This window comes from Pangasianodon hypophthalmus, chromosome 19 (genome assembly GCF_027358585.1).
Source record: "Pangasianodon hypophthalmus isolate fPanHyp1 chromosome 19, fPanHyp1.pri, whole genome shotgun sequence".
Taxonomy (NCBI): domain Eukaryota; kingdom Metazoa; phylum Chordata; class Actinopteri; order Siluriformes; family Pangasiidae; genus Pangasianodon; species Pangasianodon hypophthalmus.
In genome coordinates this window covers 21,278,217-21,299,038 of record NC_069728.1, presented here as the reverse complement: position 1 = coordinate 21,299,038, position 20,822 = coordinate 21,278,217, and the positions used below count along the sequence as shown (strand labels likewise).

General features: G+C 44.7%; 1 protein-coding gene across 1 annotated transcript in view; it reads right to left on the bottom strand.

Annotated features, from left to right (window-relative positions):
- LOC128321692 (protein TUNAR-like) overlaps nucleotides 1-20,822 on the bottom strand; it is a 38,116-nt gene that overhangs the window by 16,575 nt on the left and 719 nt on the right. The window lies entirely within an intron of this gene.

Below are 20,822 nucleotides of genomic sequence, written 5' to 3'. Positions count from 1 at the left end.
TCTATACTACACATTACATCTACTGCACTACAGACGGAGCGCTGTAACGCTCTATACTACACATTACATCTACTGTACTACAGATGGAGCGCTGTAACGCTCTATACTACACATTACATCAACTGTACTACAGGCGGAGCACCGTAACACTCTATACTACACATTATATCTACTGTACTACAGGCGGAGCGCCGTAACGCTCTATACTCACACATTACATCTACTGCACTACAGATGGAGCGCTGTAACGCTCTATACTACACATTACATCTACTGTACTACAGATGGAGCGCTGTAACGCTCTACACTCACACATTACATCTACAGTACTACAGATGGAGCGCTGTAACGCTCTATACTCACACATTACATCTACTGTACTACAGGCGGAGCGCTGTAACGCTCTATACTACACATTATATCTACTGTACTACAGGCGGAGCGCTGTAACGCTCTATACTACACATTATATCTACTGTACTACAGTCGGAGCGCTGTAACGCTCTACACTCACACATTACATCTACTGTACTACAGATGGAGCGCTGTAACGCTCTATACTCACGCATTACATCTACTGTACTACAGATGGAGCGCTGTAACGCTCTATACTACACATTACATCTACTGTACTACAGGCGGAGCGCTGTAACGCTCTACACTCACACATTACATCTACTGTACTACAGATGGAGCGCTGTAACGCTCTATACTACACATTACATTTACTGTACTACAGATGGAGCGCTGTAATGCTCTATACTCACACATTACATCTACTGTACTACAGATGGAGCGCCGTAACGCTCTATACTCACACATTACATCTACAGTACTACAGTAACGCTCTATACTCTATACGCTCTATACGCTCTATACTGTACTACAGTAACGCTCTATACTACACATTACATCTACTGTACTACAGGCGGAGCGCTGTAACGCTCTACACTCACACATTACATCTACAGTACTACAGGCGGAGCGCTGTAACGCTCTATACTCACACATTACATCTACAGTACTACAGTAACGCTCTATACTCTATACGCTCTATACGCTCTATACTGTACTACAGTAACGCTCTATACTACACATTACATCTACTGTACTACAGGCGGAGCGCTGTAACGCTCTACACTCACACATTACATCTACTGTACTACAGGCGGAGCGCTGTAACGCTCTACACTCACACATTACATCTACAGTACTACAGATGGAGCGCTGTAACGCTCTATACTCACACATTACATCTACTGTACTACAGGTGGAGCGCTGTAACGCTCTATACTCACACATTACATCTACTGTACTACAGTCGGAGCACTGTAACGCTCTATACTCACACATTACATCTACTGTACTACAGGCGGAGCGCTGTAACGCTCTACACTCACACATTACATCTACAGTACTACAGATGGAGCGCTGTAACGCTCTATACTACACATTACATCTACTGTACTACAGATGGAGCGCTGTAACGCTCTATACTCACACATTACATCTACTGCACTACAGATGGAGCGCTGTAACGCTCTATACTCACACATTACATCTACTGTACTACAGGCGGAGCGCTGTAACGCTCTATACTACACATTACATCTACTGTACTACAGGCGGAGCGCCGTAACGCTCTATACTACACATTACATCTACTGTACTACAGTCGGAGCGCTGTAACGCTCTATACTACACATTACATCTACTGTACTACAGATGGAGCGCTGTAACGCTCTATACTACACATTACATCTACTGTACTACAGGCGGAGCGCCGTAACGCTCTATACTACACATTACATCTACTGTACTACAGATGGAGCGCTGTAACGCTCTATACTACACATTACATCAACTGTACTACAGATGGAGCGCCGTAACGCTCTATACTCACACATTACATCTACTGTACAACAGATGGAGCACCGTAACGCTCTATACTCACACATTACATCTACTGCACTACAGATGGGGCGCCGTAACGCTCTAAACTACACATTATATCTACTGCACTACAGATGGAGCGCTGTAACGCTCTATACTACACATTATATCTACTGTACTACAGTCGGAGCGCTGTAACGCTCTATACTACACATTATATCTACTGTACTACAGATGGAGCGCTGTAACGCTCTATACTACACATTACATCTACTGTACTACAGGCGGAGCGCCGTAACGCTCTATACTCACACATTACATCTACTGTACAACAGATGGAGCACCGTAACGCTCTACACTCACACATTACATCTACTGTACTACAGTCGGAGCGCCGTAACGCTCTATACTCACACATTACATCTACTGCACTACAGATGGAGCGCTATAACGCTCTATACTTACACATTACATCTACTGTACTACAGATGGAGCGCTGTAACGCTCTACACTCACACATTACATCTACTGTACTACAGATGGAGCGCTGTAACGCTCTATACTTACACATTACATCTACTGTACTACAGATGGAGCGCTGTAACGCTCTATACTACACATTACATCTACTGTACTACAGATGGAGCGCTGTAACGCTCTATACTCACACATTACATCTACTGTACTACAGATGGGGCGCTGTAACGCTCTACACTCACACATTACATCTACTGTACTACAGTCGGAGCGCCGTAACGCTCTATACTACACATTACATCTACTGTACTACAGGCGGAGCGCTGTAACGCTCTATACTCACACATTACATCTACTGTACTACAGGCGGAGCTCCGTAACGCTCTATACTCACGCATTACATCTACAGTACTACAGTCGGTGCGCCGTAACGCTCTATACTACACATTACATCTACTGTACTACAGTCGGAGCGCCGTAACGCTCTATACTCACACATTACATCTACAGTACTACAGATGGAGCGCTGTAACGCTCTATACTCACACATTACATCTACAGTACTACAGTCGGTGCGCCGTAACGCTCTATACTACACATTACATCTACTGTACTACAGGCGGAGCGCTGTAACGCTCTATACTCACACATTACATCTACTGTACTACAGTTGGAGCGCCGTAACGCTCTATACTCACACATTACATCTACTGTACTACAGATGGAGCGCTGTAATGCTCTATACTACACATTACATCTACTGCACTACAGATGGAGCGCTGTAACGCTCTATACTCACACATTACATCTACTGTACTACAGATGGAGCGCTGTAACGCTCTATACTACACATTATATCTACTGCACTACAGATGGAGCGCTGTAACGCTCTATACTCACACATTACATCTACAGTACTACAGATGGAGCGCTGTAACGCTCTATACTCACACATTACATCTACTGTACTACAGTCGGAGCGCCGTAACGCTCTATACTACACATTACATCTACTGTACTACAGGCGGAGCGCTGTAACGCTCTATACTCACACATTACATCTACAGTACTACAGATGGAGCGCTGTAACGCTCTATACTCACACATTACATCTACAGTACTACAGTCGGTGCGCCGTAACGCTCTATACTACACATTACATCTACTGTACTACAGGCGGAGCGCTGTAACGCTCTATACTCACACATTACATCTACTGGACTACAGTTGGAGCGCCGTAACGCTCTATACTCACACATTACATCTACTGTACTACAGATGGAGCGCTGTAATGCTCTATACTACACATTACATCTACTGCACTACAGATGGAGCGCTGTAACGCTCTATACTCACACATTACATCTACTGCACTACAGATGGAGCGCTGTAACGCTCTATACTACACATTACATCTACTGCACTACAGACGGAGCGCTGTAACGCTCTATACTACACATTACATCTACTGTACTACAGATGGAGCGCTGTAACGCTCTATACTACACATTACATCAACTGTACTACAGGCGGAGCGCCGTAACGCTCTATACTACACATTATATCTACTGTACTACAGGCGGAGCGCCGTAACGCTCTATACTCACACATTACATCTACTGCACTACAGATGGAGCGCTGTAACGCTCTATACTACACATTACATCTACTGTACTACAGATGGAGCGCTGTAACGCTCTACACTCACACATTACATCTACAGTACTACAGATGGAGCGCTGTAACGCTCTATACTCACACATTACATCTACTGTACTACAGGCGGAGCGCTGTAACGCTCTATACTACACATTATATCTACTGTACTACAGGCGGAGCGCTGTAACGCTCTATACTACACATTATATCTACTGTACTACAGTCGGAGCGCTGTAACGCTCTACACTCACACATTACATCTACTGTACTACAGATGGAGCGCTGTAACGCTCTATACTCACGCATTACATCTACTGTACTACAGATGGAGCGCTGTAACGCTCTATACTACACATTACATCTACTGTACTACAGATGGAGCGCCGTAACGCTCTATACTACACATTACATCTACAGTACTACAGTCGGAGCGCTGTAACGCTCTACACTCACACATTACATCTACTGTACTACAGATGGAGCGCTGTAATGCTCTATACTACACATTACATCTACTGCACTACAGATGGAGCGCTGTAACGCTCTATACTACACATTACATCTACTGTACTACAGGCGGAGCGCTGTAACGCTCTACACTCACACATTACATCTACTGTACTACAGATGGAGCGCTGTAACGCTCTATACTACACATTACATTTACTGTACTACAGATGGAGCGCTGTAATGCTCTATACTCACACATTACATCTACTGTACTACAGATGGAGCGCCGTAACGCTCTATACTCACACATTACATCTACAGTACTACAGTAACGCTCTATACTCTATACGCTCTATACGCTCTATACTGTACTACAGTAACGCTCTATACTACACATTACATCTACTGTACTACAGGCGGAGCGCTGTAACGCTCTACACTCACACATTACATCTACAGTACTACAGGCGGAGCGCTGTAACGCTCTATACTCACACATTACATCTACTGTACTACAGTAACGCTCTATACTCTATACGCTCTATACGCTCTATACTGTACTACAGTAACGCTCTATACTACACATTACATCTACTGTACTACAGGCGGAGCGCTGTAACGCTCTACACTCACACATTACATCTACAGTACTACAGGCGGAGCGCTGTAACGCTCTATACTCACACATTACATCTACAGTACTACAGTAACGCTCTATACTCTATACGCTCTATACGCTCTATACTGTACTACAGTAACGCTCTATACTACACATTACATCTACTGTACTACAGGCGGAGCGCTGTAACGCTCTACACTCACACATTACATCTACTGTACTACAGGCGGAGCGCTGTAACGCTCTACACTCACACATTACATCTACAGTACTACAGATGGAGCGCTGTAACGCTCTATACTCACACATTACATCTACTGTACTACAGGTGGAGCGCTGTAACGCTCTATACTCACACATTACATCTACTGTACTACAGTCGGAGCACTGTAACGCTCTATACTCACACATTACATCTACTGTACTACAGGCGGAGCGCTGTAACGCTCTACACTCACACATTACATCTACAGTACTACAGATGGAGCGCTGTAACGCTCTATACTACACATTACATCTACTGTACTACAGATGGAGCGCTGTAACGCTCTATACTACACATTACATCTACTGTACTACAGGCGGAGCGCTGTAACGCTCTATACTACACATTACATCTACTGTACTACAGGCGGAGCGCCGTAACGCTCTATACTACACATTATATCTACTGTACTACAGTCGGAGCGCTGTAACGCTCTATACTACACATTACATCTACTGTACTACAGATGGAGCGCTGTAACGCTCTATACTACACATTACATCTACTGTACTACAGGCGGAGCGCCGTAACGCTCTATACTACACATTACATCTACTGTACTACAGATGGAGCGCTGTAACGCTCTATACTACACATTACATCAACTGTACTACAGATGGAGCGCCGTAACGCTCTATACTCACACATTACATCTACTGTACAACAGATGGAGCACCGTAACGCTCTATACTCACACATTACATCTACTGCACTACAGATGGGGCGCCGTAACGCTCTAAACTACACATTATATCTACTGCACTACAGATGGAGCGCTGTAACGCTCTATACTACACATTATATCTACTGTACTACAGTCGGAGCGCTGTAACGCTCTATACTACACATTATATCTACTGTACTACAGATGGAGCGCTGTAACGCTCTATACTACACATTACATCTACTGTACTACAGGCGGAGCGCCGTAACGCTCTATACTCACACATTACATCTACTGTACAACAGATGGAGCACCGTAACGCTCTACACTCACACATTACATCTACTGTACTACAGTCGGAGCGCCGTAACGCTCTATACTCACACATTACATCTACTGCACTACAGATGGAGCGCTATAACGCTCTATACTTACACATTACATCTACTGTACTACAGATGGAGCGCTGTAACGCTCTATACTCACACATTATATCTACTGTACTACAGATGGAGCGCTGTAACGCTCTATACTTACACATTACATCTACTGTACTACAGATGGAGCGCTGTAACGCTCTATACTACACATTACATCTACTGTACTACAGATGGAGCGCTGTAACGCTCTATACTCACACATTACATCTACTGTACTACAGATGGGGCGCTGTAACGCTCTACACTCACACATTACATCTACTGTACTACAGTCGGAGCGCCGTAACGCTCTATACTACACATTACATCTACTGTACTACAGATGGAGCGCTGTAACGCTCTATACTCACACATTACATCTACTGTACTACAGGCGGAGCTCCGTAACGCTCTATACTCACGCATTACATCTACAGTACTACAGTCGGTGCGCCGTAACGCTCTATACTACACATTACATCTACTGTACTACAGTCGGAGCGCCGTAACGCTCTATACTCACACATTACATCTACAGTACTACAGATGGAGCGCTGTAACGCTCTATACTCACACATTACATCTACAGTACTACAGTCGGTGCGCCGTAACGCTCTATACTACACATTACATCTACTGTACTACAGGCGGAGCGCTGTAACGCTCTATACTCACACATTACATCTACTGTACTACAGTTGGAGCGCCGTAACGCTCTATACTCACACATTACATCTACTGTACTACAGATGGAGCGCTGTAATGCTCTATACTACACATTACATCTACTGCACTACAGATGGAGCGCTGTAACGCTCTATACTCACACATTACATCTACTGTACTACAGATGGAGCGCTGTAACGCTCTATACTACACATTATATCTACTGCACTACAGATGGAGCGCTGTAACGCTCTATACTCACACATTACATCTACAGTACTACAGATGGAGCGCTGTAACGCTCTATACTCACACATTACATCTACTGTACTACAGTCGGAGCGCCGTAACGCTCTATACTACACATTACATCTACTGTACTACAGGCGGAGCGCTGTAACGCTCTATACTCACACATTACATCTACAGTACTACAGATGGAGCGCTGTAACGCTCTATACTCACACATTACATCTACAGTACTACAGTCGGTGCGCCGTAACGCTCTATACTACACATTACATCTACTGTACTACAGGCGGAGCGCTGTAACGCTCTATACTCACACATTACATCTACTGGACTACAGTTGGAGCGCCGTAACGCTCTATACTCACACATTACATCTACTGTACTACAGATGGAGCGCTGTAATGCTCTATACTACACATTACATCTACTGCACTACAGATGGAGCGCTGTAACGCTCTATACTCACACATTACATCTACTGCACTACAGATGGAGCGCTGTAACGCTCTATACTACACATTACATCTACTGCACTACAGACGGAGCGCTGTAACGCTCTATACTACACATTACATCTACTGTACTACAGATGGAGCGCTGTAACGCTCTATACTACACATTACATCAACTGTACTACAGGCGGAGCGCCGTAACGCTCTATACTACACATTATATCTACTGTACTACAGGCGGAGCGCCGTAACGCTCTATACTCACACATTACATCTACTGCACTACAGATGGAGCGCTGTAACGCTCTATACTACACATTACATCTACTGTACTACAGATGGAGCGCTGTAACGCTCTACACTCACACATTACATCTACAGTACTACAGATGGAGCGCTGTAACGCTCTATACTCACACATTACATCTACTGTACTACAGGCGGAGCGCTGTAACGCTCTATACTACACATTATATCTACTGTACTACAGGCGGAGCGCTGTAACGCTCTATACTACACATTATATCTACTGTACTACAGTCGGAGCGCTGTAACGCTCTACACTCACACATTACATCTACTGTACTACAGATGGAGCGCTGTAACGCTCTATACTCACGCATTACATCTACTGTACTACAGATGGAGCGCTGTAACGCTCTATACTACACATTACATCTACTGTACTACAGATGGAGCGCCGTAACGCTCTATACTACACATTACATCTACAGTACTACAGTCGGAGCGCTGTAACGCTCTACACTCACACATTACATCTACTGTACTACAGATGGAGCGCTGTAATGCTCTATACTACACATTACATCTACTGCACTACAGATGGAGCGCTGTAACGCTCTATACTACACATTACATCTACTGTACTACAGGCGGAGCGCTGTAACGCTCTACACTCACACATTACATCTACTGTACTACAGATGGAGCGCTGTAACGCTCTATACTACACATTACATTTACTGTACTACAGATGGAGCGCTGTAATGCTCTATACTCACACATTACATCTACTGTACTACAGATGGAGCGCCGTAACGCTCTATACTCACACATTACATCTACATTACTACAGTAACGCTCTATACTCTATACGCTCTATACGCTCTATACTGTACTACAGTAACGCTCTATACTACACATTACATCTACTGTACTACAGGCGGAGCGCTGTAACGCTCTACACTCACACATTACATCTACAGTACTACAGGCGGAGCGCTGTAACGCTCTATACTCACACATTACATCTACTGTACTACAGTAACGCTCTATACTCTATACGCTCTATACGCTCTATACTGTACTACAGTAACGCTCTATACTACACATTACATCTACTGTACTACAGGCGGAGCGCTGTAACGCTCTACACTCACACATTACATCTACTGTACTACAGGCGGAGCGCTGTAACGCTCTACACTCACACATTACATCTACAGTACTACAGATGGAGCGCTGTAACGCTCTATACTCACACATTACATCTACTGTACTACAGGTGGAGCGCTGTAACGCTCTACACTCACACATTACATCTACAGTACTACAGATGGAGCGCTGTAACGCTCTATACTCACACATTACATCTACTGTACTACAGATGGGGCGCTGTAACGCTCTATACTCACACATTACATCTACTGTACTACAGATGGGGCGCTGTAACGCTCTACACTCACACATTACATCTACTGTACTACAGGCGGAGCGCCGTAACGCTCTACACTCACACATTACATCTACAGTACTACAGATGGAGCGCTGTAACGCTCTATACTCACACATTACATCTACTGTACTACAGATGGGGCGCTGTAACGCTCTACACTCACACATTACATCTACTGTACTACAGGCGGAGCGCCGTAACGCTCTACACTCACACATTACATCTACAGTACTACAGATGGAGCGCCGTAACGCTCTATACTCACACATTACATCTACAGTACTACAGATGGAGCGCTGTAACGCTCTATACTCACGCATTACATCTACTGTACTACAGGGGGAGCACCGTAACGCTCTATACTACACATTACATCTACAGTACTACAGTCGGAGCGCCGTAACGCTCTATACTCACACATTACATCTACTGTACTACAGATGGAGCGCCGTAACGCTCTATACTCACACATTACATCTACTGTACTACAGATGGGGCGCTGTAACGCTCTATACTCACACATTACATCTACTGTACTACAGATGGGGCGCTGTAACGCTCTATACTCACACATTACATCTACTGTACTACAGATGGAGCGCTGTAACGCTCTATACTCACACATTACATCTACTGTACTACAGATGGGGCGCTGTAACGCTCTATACTCACACATTACATCTACTGTACTACAGATGGAGCGCTGTAACGCTCTATACTCACGCATTACATCTACTGTACTACAGGTGGAGCGCTGTAACGCTCTATACTCACACATTACATCTACTGTACTACAGTCGGAGCACTGTAACGCTCTATACTCACACATTACATCTACTGTACTACAGGCGGAGCGCTGTAACGCTCTACACTCACACATTACATCTACAGTACTACAGATGGAGCGCTGTAACGCTCTATACTACACATTACATCTACTGTACTACAGATGGAGCGCTGTAACGCTCTATACTACACATTACATCTACTGTACTACAGGCGGAGCGCTGTAACGCTCTATACTACACATTACATCTACTGTACTACAGGCGGAGCGCCGTAACGCTCTATACTACACATTATATCTACTGTACTACAGTCGGAGCGCTGTAACGCTCTATACTACACATTACATCTACTGTACTACAGATGGAGCGCTGTAACGCTCTATACTACACATTACATCTACTGTACTACAGGCGGAGCGCCGTAACGCTCTATACTACACATTACATCTACTGTACTACAGATGGAGCGCTGTAACGCTCTATACTACACATTACATCAACTGTACTACAGATGGAGCGCCGTAACGCTCTATACTCACACATTACATCTACTGTACAACAGATGGAGCACCGTAACGCTCTATACTCACACATTACATCTACTGCACTACAGATGGGGCGCCGTAACGCTCTAAACTACACATTATATCTACTGCACTACAGATGGAGCGCTGTAACGCTCTATACTACACATTATATCTACTGTACTACAGTCGGAGCGCTGTAACGCTCTATACTACACATTATATCTACTGTACTACAGATGGAGCGCTGTAACGCTCTATACTACACATTACATCTACTGTACTACAGGCGGAGCGCCGTAACGCTCTATACTCACACATTACATCTACTGTACAACAGATGGAGCACCGTAACGCTCTACACTCACACATTACATCTACTGTACTACAGTCGGAGCGCCGTAACGCTCTATACTCACACATTACATCTACTGCACTACAGATGGAGCGCTATAACGCTCTATACTTACACATTACATCTACTGTACTACAGATGGAGCGCTGTAACGCTCTATACTCACACATTATATCTACTGTACTACAGATGGAGCGCTGTAACGCTCTATACTTACACATTACATCTACTGTACTACAGATGGAGCGCTGTAACGCTCTATACTACACATTACATCTACTGTACTACAGATGGAGCGCTGTAACGCTCTATACTCACACATTACATCTACTGTACTACAGATGGGGCGCTGTAACGCTCTACACTCACACATTACATCTACTGTACTACAGTCGGAGCGCCGTAACGCTCTATACTACACATTACATCTACTGTACTACAGATGGAGCGCTGTAACGCTCTATACTCACACATTACATCTACTGTACTACAGGCGGAGCTCCGTAACGCTCTATACTCACGCATTACATCTACAGTACTACAGTCGGTGCGCCGTAACGCTCTATACTACACATTACATCTACTGTACTACAGTCGGAGCGCCGTAACGCTCTATACTCACACATTACATCTACAGTACTACAGATGGAGCGCTGTAACGCTCTATACTCACACATTACATCTACAGTACTACAGTCGGTGCGCCGTAACGCTCTATACTACACATTACATCTACTGTACTACAGGCGGAGCGCTGTAACGCTCTATACTCACACATTACATCTACTGTACTACAGTTGGAGCGCCGTAACGCTCTATACTCACACATTACATCTACTGTACTACAGATGGAGCGCTGTAATGCTCTATACTACACATTACATCTACTGCACTACAGATGGAGCGCTGTAACGCTCTATACTCACACATTACATCTACTGTACTACAGATGGAGCGCTGTAACGCTCTATACTACACATTATATCTACTGCACTACAGATGGAGCGCTGTAACGCTCTATACTCACACATTACATCTACAGTACTACAGATGGAGCGCTGTAACGCTCTATACTCACACATTACATCTACTGTACTACAGTCGGAGCGCCGTAACGCTCTATACTACACATTACATCTACTGTACTACAGGCGGAGCGCTGTAACGCTCTATACTCACACATTACATCTACAGTACTACAGATGGAGCGCTGTAACGCTCTATACTCACACATTACATCTACAGTACTACAGTCGGTGCGCCGTAACGCTCTATACTACACATTACATCTACTGTACTACAGGCGGAGCGCTGTAACGCTCTATACTCACACATTACATCTACTGGACTACAGTTGGAGCGCCGTAACGCTCTATACTCACACATTACATCTACTGTACTACAGATGGAGCGCTGTAATGCTCTATACTACACATTACATCTACTGCACTACAGATGGAGCGCTGTAACGCTCTATACTCACACATTACATCTACTGCACTACAGATGGAGCGCTGTAACGCTCTATACTACACATTACATCTACTGCACTACAGACGGAGCGCTGTAACGCTCTATACTACACATTACATCTACTGTACTACAGATGGAGCGCTGTAACGCTCTATACTACACATTACATCAACTGTACTACAGGCGGAGCGCCGTAACGCTCTATACTACACATTATATCTACTGTACTACAGGCGGAGCGCCGTAACGCTCTATACTCACACATTACATCTACTGCACTACAGATGGAGCGCTGTAACGCTCTATACTACACATTACATCTACTGTACTACAGATGGAGCGCTGTAACGCTCTACACTCACACATTACATCTACAGTACTACAGATGGAGCGCTGTAACGCTCTATACTCACACATTACATCTACTGTACTACAGGCGGAGCGCTGTAACGCTCTATACTACACATTATATCTACTGTACTACAGGCGGAGCGCTGTAACGCTCTATACTACACATTATATCTACTGTACTACAGTCGGAGCGCTGTAACGCTCTACACTCACACATTACATCTACTGTACTACAGATGGAGCGCTGTAACGCTCTATACTCACGCATTACATCTACTGTACTACAGATGGAGCGCTGTAACGCTCTATACTACACATTACATCTACTGTACTACAGATGGAGCGCCGTAACGCTCTATACTACACATTACATCTACAGTACTACAGTCGGAGCGCTGTAACGCTCTACACTCACACATTACATCTACTGTACTACAGATGGAGCGCTGTAATGCTCTATACTACACATTACATCTACTGCACTACAGATGGAGCGCTGTAACGCTCTATACTACACATTACATCTACTGTACTACAGGCGGAGCGCTGTAACGCTCTACACTCACACATTACATCTACTGTACTACAGATGGAGCGCTGTAACGCTCTATACTACACATTACATTTACTGTACTACAGATGGAGCGCTGTAATGCTCTATACTCACACATTACATCTACTGTACTACAGATGGAGCGCCGTAACGCTCTATACTCACACATTACATCTACATTACTACAGTAACGCTCTATACTCTATACGCTCTATACGCTCTATACTGTACTACAGTAACGCTCTATACTACACATTACATCTACTGTACTACAGGCGGAGCGCTGTAACGCTCTACACTCACACATTACATCTACAGTACTACAGGCGGAGCGCTGTAACGCTCTATACTCACACATTACATCTACTGTACTACAGTAACGCTCTATACTCTATACGCTCTATACGCTCTATACTGTACTACAGTAACGCTCTATACTACACATTACATCTACTGTACTACAGGCGGAGCGCTGTAACGCTCTACACTCACACATTACATCTACTGTACTACAGGCGGAGCGCTGTAACGCTCTACACTCACACATTACATCTACAGTACTACAGATGGAGCGCTGTAACGCTCTATACTCACACATTACATCTACTGTACTACAGGTGGAGCGCTGTAACGCTCTACACTCACACATTACATCTACAGTACTACAGATGGAGCGCTGTAACGCTCTATACTCACACATTACATCTACTGTACTACAGATGGGGCGCTGTAACGCTCTATACTCACACATTACATCTACTGTACTACAGATGGGGCGCTGTAACGCTCTACACTCACACATTACATCTACTGTACTACAGGCGGAGCGCCGTAACGCTCTACACTCACACATTACATCTACAGTACTACAGATGGAGCGCTGTAACGCTCTATACTCACACATTACATCTACTGTACTACAGATGGGGCGCTGTAACGCTCTACACTCACACATTACATCTACTGTACTACAGGCGGAGCGCCGTAACGCTCTACACTCACACATTACATCTACAGTACTACAGATGGAGCGCCGTAACGCTCTATACTCACACATTACATCTACAGTACTACAGATGGAGCGCTGTAACGCTCTATACTCACGCATTACATCTACTGTACTACAGGGGGAGCACCGTAACGCTCTATACTACACATTACATCTACAGTACTACAGTCGGAGCGCCGTAACGCTCTATACTCACACATTACATCTACTGTACTACAGATGGAGCGCCGTAACGCTCTATACTCACACATTACATCTACTGTACTACAGATGGGGCGCTGTAACGCTCTATACTCACACATTACATCTACTGTACTACAGATGGGGCGCTGTAACGCTCTATACTCACACATTACATCTACTGTACTACAGATGGAGCGCTGTAACGCTCTATACTCACACATTACATCTACTGTACTACAGATGGGGCGCTGTAACGCTCTATACTCACACATTACATCTACTGTACTACAGATGGAGCGCTGTAACGCTCTATACTCACGCATTACATCTACTGTACTACAGGGGGAGCGCCGTAACGCTCTATACTACACATTACATCTACAGTACTACAGTCGGAGCGCCGTAACGCTCTATACTCACACATTACATCTACTGTACTACAGGTGGAGCGCTGTAACGCTCTATACTCACACATTACATCTACTGTACTACAGATGGGGCGCTGTAACGCTCTATACTCACACATTACATCTACTGTACTACAGATGGGGCGCTGTAACGCTCTATACTCACACATTACATCTACTGTACTACAGATGGAGCGCTGTAACGCTCTATACTCACACATTACATCTACAGTACTACAGATGGAGCGCTGTAACGCTCTATACTCACACATTACATCTACTGTACTACAGATGGGGCGCTGTAACGCTCTATACTCACACATTACATCTACTGTACTACAGATGGGGCGCTGTAACGCTCTACACTCACACATTACATCTACTGTACTACAGTCGGAGCGCCGTAACGCTCTATACTACACATTACATCTACTGTACTACAGGCGGAGCGCTGTAACGCTCTATACTCACACATTACATCTACTGTACTACAGGCGGAGCTCCGTAACGCTCTATACTCACGCATTACATCTACAGTACTACAGTCGGTGCGCCGTAACGCTCTATACTACACATTACATCTACTGTACTACAGTCGGAGCGCCGTAACGCTCTATACTCACACATTACATCTACAGTACTACAGATGGAGCGCTGTAACGCTCTATACTCACACATTACATCTACAGTACTACAGTCGGTGCGCCGTAACGCTCTATACTACACATTACATCTACTGTACTACAGGCGGAGCGCTGTAACGCTCTATACTCACACATTACATCTACTGTACTACAGTTGGAGCGCCGTAACGCTCTATACTCACACATTACATCTACTGTACTACAGATGGAGCGCTGTAATGCTCTATACTACACATTACATCTACTGCACTACAGATGGAGCGCTGTAACGCTCTATACTCACACATTACATCTACTGTACTACAGATGGAGCGCTGTAACGCTCTATACTACACATTATATCTACTGCACTACAGATGGAGCGCTGTAACGCTCTATACTCACACATTACATCTACAGTACTACAGATGGAGCGCTGTAACGCTCTATACTCACACATTACATCTACTGTACTACAGTCGGAGCGCCGTAACGCTCTATACTACACATTACATCTACTGTACTACAGGCGGAGCGCTGTAACGCTCTATACTCACACATTACATCTACAGTACTACAGATGGAGCGCTGTAACGCTCTATACTCACACATTACATCTACAGTACTACAGTCGGTGCGCCGTAACGCTCTATACTACACATTACATCTACTGTACTACAGGCGGAGCGCTGTAACGCTCTATACTCACACATTACATCTACTGGACTACAGTTGGAGCGCCGTAACGCTCTATACTCACACATTACATCTACTGTACTACAGATGGAGCGCTGTAATGCTCTATACTACACATTACATCTACTGCACTACAGATGGAGCGCTGTAACGCTCTATACTCACACATTACATCTACTGCACTACAGATGGAGCGCTGTAACGCTCTATACTACACATTACATCTACTGCACTACAGACGGAGCGCTGTAACGCTCTATACTACACATTACATCTACTGTACTACAGATGGAGCGCTGTAACGCTCTATACTACACATTACATCAACTGTACTACAGGCGGAGCGCCGTAACGCTCTATACTACACATTATATCTACTGTACTACAGGCGGAGCGCCGTAACGCTCTATACTCACACATTACATCTACTGCACTACAGATGGAGCGCTGTAACGCTCTATACTACACATTACATCTACTGTACTACAGATGGAGCGCTGTAACGCTCTACACTCACACATTACATCTACAGTACTACAGATGGAGCGCTGTAACGCTCTATACTCACACATTACATCTACTGTACTACAGGCGGAGCGCTGTAACGCTCTATACTACACATTATATCTACTGTACTACAGGCGGAGCGCTGTAACGCTCTATACTACACATTATATCTACTGTACTACAGTCGGAGCGCTGTAACGCTCTACACTCACACATTACATCTACTGTACTACAGATGGAGCGCTGTAACGCTCTATACTCACGCATTACATCTACTGTACTACAGATGGAGCGCTGTAACGCTCTATACTACACATTACATCTACTGTACTACAGATGGAGCGCCGTAACGCTCTATACTACACATTACATCTACAGTACTACAGTCGGAGCGCTGTAACGCTCTACACTCACACATTACATCTACTGTACTACAGATGGAGCGCTGTAATGCTCTATACTACACATTACATCTACTGCACTACAGATGGAGCGCTGTAACGCTCTATACTACACATTACATCTACTGTACTACAGGCGGAGCGCTGTAACGCTCTACACTCACACATTACATCTACTGTACTACAGATGGAGCGCTGTAACGCTCTATACTACACATTACATTTACTGTACTACAGATGGAGCGCTGTAATGCTCTATACTCACACATTACATCTACTGTACTACAGATGGAGCGCCGTAACGCTCTATACTCACACATTACATCTACAGTACTACAGTAACGCTCTATACTCTATACGCTCTATACGCTCTATACTGTACTACAGTAACGCTCTATACTACACATTACATCTACTGTACTACAGGCGGAGCGCTGTAACGCTCTACACTCACACATTACATCTACAGTACTACAGGCGGAGCGCTGTAACGCTCTATACTCACACATTACATCTACTGTACTACAGTAACGCTCTATACTCTATACGCTCTATACGCTCTATACTGTACTACAGTAACGCTCTATACTACACATTACATCTACTGTACTACAGGCGGAGCGCTGTAACGCTCTACACTCACACATTACATCTACTGTACTACAGGCGGAGCGCTGTAACGCTCTACACTCACACATTACATCTACAGTACTACAGATGGAGCGCTGTAACGCTCTATACTCACACATTACATCTACTGTACTACAGGTGGAGCGCTGTAACGCTCTACACTCACACATTACATCTACAGTACTACAGATGGAGCGCTGTAACGCTCTATACTCACACATTACATCTACTGTACTACAGATGGGGCGCTGTAACGCTCTATACTCACACATTACATCTACTGTACTACAGATGGGGCGCTGTAAAGCTCTACACTCACACATTACATCTACTGTACTACAGGCGGAGCGCCGTAACGCTCTACACTCACACATTACATCTACAGTACTACAGATGGAGCGCTGTAACGCTCTATACTCACACATTACATCTACTGTACTACAGATGGGGCGCTGTAACGCTCTACACTCACACATTACATCTACTGTACTACAGGCGGAGCGCCGTAACGCTCTACACTCACACATTACATCTACTGTACTACAGGCGGAGCGCCGTAACGCTCTACACTCACACATTACATCTACAGTACTACAGATGGAGCGCCGTAACGCTCTATACTCACACATTACATCTACAGTACTACAGATGGAGCGCTGTAACGCTCTATACTCACGCATTACATCTACTGTACTACAGGGGGAGCACCGTAACGCTCTATACTACACATTACATCTACAGTACTACAGTCGGAGCGCCGTAACGCTCTATACTCACACATTACATCTACTGTACTACAGATGGAGCGCCGTAACGCTCTATACTCACACATTACATCTACTGTACTACAGATGGGGCGCTGTAACGCTCTATACTCACACATTACATCTACTGTACTACAGATGGGGCGCTGTAACGCTCTATACTCACACATTACATCTACTGTACTACAGATGGAGCGCTGTAACGCTCTATACTCACACATTACATCTACTGTACTACAGATGGGGCGCTGTAACGCTCTATACTCACACATTACATCTACTGTACTACAGATGGAGCGCTGTAACGCTCTATACTCACGCATTACATCTACTGTACTACAGGGGGAGCGCCGTAACGCTCTATACTACACATTACATCTACAGTACTACAGATGGGGCGCTGTAACGCTCTATACTCACACATTACATCTACTGTACTACAGATGGGGCGCTGTAACGCTCTATACTCACACATTACATCTACTGTACTACAGATGGAGCGCTGTAACGCTCTATACTCACACATTACATCTACAGTACTACAGATGGAGCGCTGTAACGCTCTATACTCACACATTACATCTACTGTACTACAGATGGGGCGCTGTAACGCTCTATACTCACACATTACATCTACTGTACTACAGATGGGGCGCTGTAACGCTCTACACTCACACATTACATCTACTGTACTACAGGCGGAGCGCCGTAACGCTCTACACTCACACATTACATCTACAGTACTACAGATGGAGCGCTGTAACGCTCTATACTCACACATTACATCTACTGTACTACAGATGGAGCGCTGTAACGCTCTATACTCACACATTACATCTACAGTACTACAGATGGAGCGCTGTAACGCTCTATACTCACACATTACATCTACAGTACTACAGATGGAGCGCTGTAACGCTCTATACTCACACATTACATCTACTGTACTACAGATGGGGCGCTGTAACGCTCTACACTCACGCATTACATCTACTGTACTACAGGCGGAGCGCCGTAACGCTCTACACTCACACATTACATCTACAGTACTACAGATGGAGCGCTGTAACGCTCTATACTACACATTATATCTACTGTACTACAGTCGGAGCGCCGTAACGCTCTATACTACACATTACATCTACAGTACTACAGTCGGAGCGCCGTAACGCTCTATACTCACACATTACATCTACTGTACTACAGTCGGAGCGCCGTAACGCTCTACACTCACACATTACATCTACTGTACTACAGATGGAGCGCTGTAACGCTCTATACTACACATTACATCTACAGTACTACAGTCGGAGCGCCGTAACGCTCTACACTCACACATTACATCTACTGTACTACAGATGGAGCGCTGTAACGTTCTATACTCACACATTACATCTACTGCACTACAGATGGAGCGCCGTAACGCTCTATACTCACACATTACATCTACTGTACTACAGGCGGAGCGCCGTAACGCTCTACACTCACACATTACATCTACAGTACTACAGATGGAGCGCCGTAACGCTCTATACTCACACATTACATCTACAGTACTACAGATGGAGCGCTGTAACGCTCTATACTACACATTATATCTACTGTACTACAGGCGGAGCGCTGTAACGCTCTATACTCACACATTATATCTACTGTACTACAGGCGGAGCGCTGTAACGCTCTATACTCACAAATTATATCTACTGTACTACAGGTGGGGTACCTGTAGGGGCAGGCTGCCACGGCCCGGCCCACCACCAGAGGGAGACAGAGCTCTGCCACTCAGTAATTAGAGCTAACCGGCTCCACCTGTGACTGGCCTTTTTAAGGGCTCCTTAAAAGTTGCTCACACGCTCAGTATTGAGCTCTTCTTTTCCAGTGCTTTACTGAAACTAGGCCAGTTATTTGGTGAAAAAACTCTTGCTAGCTTTTACATATTCCACTGTACCATAGTAAGGTTTACTACTGTATGTGTAGTATAGTTGCGTACAATTAAACGCACTACAGTACGGTATAGTGTTAAATATGGAAGGTAGTAACAGTAGT